This window comes from Arachis ipaensis, chromosome B04, assembly GCF_000816755.2.
Source record: "Arachis ipaensis cultivar K30076 chromosome B04, Araip1.1, whole genome shotgun sequence".
NCBI lineage: Eukaryota > Viridiplantae > Streptophyta > Magnoliopsida > Fabales > Fabaceae > Arachis > Arachis ipaensis.
Genome location: NC_029788.2, coordinates 79,872,193 through 79,875,288, shown reverse-complemented (window position 1 = coordinate 79,875,288; position 3,096 = coordinate 79,872,193).

Here is a 3,096-nt window from a genome sequence, read left to right as displayed (position 1 = left end):
AGAATTTGTACCTCAGTTTGAGGGGGACACTAGGAGTAAGATCAATTATGATAGTTAATAGTTAGTTATGCCTGTCATGAGAGTTTGTTATTGCTGATTCCATATCAGTTGTGTGTATTTAAATTATAGGTATAGGATCAGTGTAATAATGTTGCGTACTGCAATAGAATTCCTCATTCTGTTTCTTCTTTCACAAGCTATTCTTTTCTATTCTTCACTTTATTCTCCGATCTTGCTTGTTGTGCCATATGGTCTTGGTTGCATTAACTCTAATATGTTAAAATTATTAATAGTAGAAGTTTTAAAACTAAATCCTAACAAAAATGCATTTAGTTTATCAAAATATCCGAAATATCCGTCGTTGGATGTAGTAGCTAATATATAATTCATTCATAAAATGCTATATATTTTATACACTAAGAAAAATTAAAAACTAACTCAAAATATATACAATAAAAAATAATTGGTAAAGTAAATTAATTAAATATTAATTATGTTCAATCTACACCGATATTTAGTTTTAAGCATAAATGCATGAGTAATAATAACACATAATCACAAGGATAAAAGCCTGGGTCAAGTAGTAAGGCTTGATTTTTTTTTTAATTAATTTGAATAGCTAATTAGGATCCTAACATATCATAGTTTAAGTTGTTAACTCACCATATTTTTAGATATTTATTCCCCCCCATTATATACATCTCTATCTTAGTTTTTGTTATGCTTATTTTTTTTAGATGTATAAATAAAATTACTTAAAAGTAAAGATAGAATATAGACATAATTTTTTTCAAAATAAGCGTTGTAAATTATTTCAAAAATTAAATGGGAGAAAATTGATTTCCAAAAAAATATGACATAAAAAAATTTATTCTTTACTTATTTAAAATTTAATATAATTTAAAGATATTATACCATTGTAATATACGTGGTAGTGAAGCTCTTGAGAATTTACTTTATTTCTTTTTGTGGAAACCAGTAACTGGCTCAAATATGGTCCGTGTGACGGTGTGCCAACTAGATTATATGCTCAATTTCAGTATCCATAACAAATTGGGATCCTATAGCTTTCAAAATCAACTTCAAGAATAGCATTCTCATGGTCCGTCCTCTGTGACAAAGCACATGATCTACGTATATATGCTGGATGGTGTATAGTAGTATAATGCAATGTTGCAAAGAAGATAACAGTAACTAGTTGCAGTAACATATAATGCAGGTTTTGATCAATCCACGATATAATTCAATGTTGCAAAGAAGACAACATTAGTTGTTTACCACTAAATCAATGGTAGTTCTAATTATTATTTATAGAGCTATAACTTTATTTTTTTATGGACTGTGGGCTAGCGGTCTATTATATATTGTACTTTATTTTTTCTAAGAATCAAATCTAGTACTAGGGATTGTATATTTTATAAACATCACAAGCTACAACATTTAAGGTGTATGGCCACGATTTTTTTTTGTCACCGGTAAAAAATTGTGATTATAGAGGGTCCATAATCACGGTTTTTTTCGTGACAAAAAAAGCTATGGTCACAATTTTTTAAAAAAATGGTGACTTAAAAGGGTCTATAGTTACAGTTTACAGAAATGACTTAAAGGGGTCTATGGTCACAGTTTTTTAGAGTGACAAAAAATGGTCTATTGTTAGGTTTTTTAAAAAAGTGATCTAAAAGGATCTATGGTCACAGTTTTTTGGGGTGATCTAAAGGGACATATGGTCACGGTTTTGGGAGATGACCTTAAATGATCTATGGTCACGGTTTTTCATAAAAAGGTGACTTAAAAAGGTCTATAGTCACAGTTTTAGAGGTGACCTAAAGGGGTCTACAGTCATAATTTTTCACTGTGACCAAAAGACATCTATGATCACATTTTTAAGGGGTGACTTAAAAGAGTTTATGGTCTCGGTTTTATGAAAGAGTGACCATAAATAAGACTATGGTCATGGTTTTAAGGTGGGGTGACCATAGAGGCTATGATCATGGTAAAAACCGTAACCATAGATAAGGCTATAGTTACGATTTTTACGTGTGACCATAGATTAACCTATGGTCATGATAAAAAAACTGTAGGCTAAAGTGCCAGAATTTGAACACTACAACTGTGACTATAGATAAAAAAAAAACGTAAACATATATCTGTGACTACAACAGAATAGATTACAGTAAAAAAATTATGATTATAGATCAAAAACTATGACCATAGATCTATAGTCACTTTTTTTACTAGCTACCGTAATCATAGACTTTTTTTGTAGTGTATCATTTTAACAGAAAAAATTTTTTAATAAAAAAAAAAATATAAATTAACTAGTTCACTACTTATTAAATAATGGATTATATTGATTAAAAGATTACCCAAAATGAGTGGTTTGTTGGTTAATTTTGTCACACTAGCTCAATATTTGATAAGTACCGAACTAGTTTACATCTTTTATAATTAGAATTGTTAGCGTTAAATTTTTCGTATTCGAAAACCAAAGTTTACGACGAATATTAATGCACTCTAAAAAGTGTATGGATATAATACTCTCTTGTATAATAATTATGATACGAATATACAATAGTAAAAAAAATGATATTTTCACTCTTATTTTTAAATTAAATGTCACACCACACATAATCAATCACAAATGATTTTTTTTACATTATATGTTTCTGTGAATTTATAAAACACAAAAGTGATATTATTACTATAGGAGTGATAATATCTATTCTCAAATAGTTATTATAGATTATTATACGGTATGACTATTTATATCGAAAAGGGTATACTTAAATTCATATCTGAGCTCTAAATTATACTATATAGGATGGTGAATTATATATACTTATATATATGGAAAATAAAATATTACTTTTAATATAATATTATTTAAATTTTTTAATATGTTCAAGTTTTATTTATGCAATATAATTTGTTTTTCTAACATTAAACCACTCAAATGATATATTTATATGATAAGTTAAATTTTCAAATTAATATTATTGTGTATTGAACAAATGATACTAAATATTTATTTAAAAATTAATGCAACGAATAATCAAGAGTAGTTTTGTTTTAGCTTTTAAAGTATAAAATCTTATG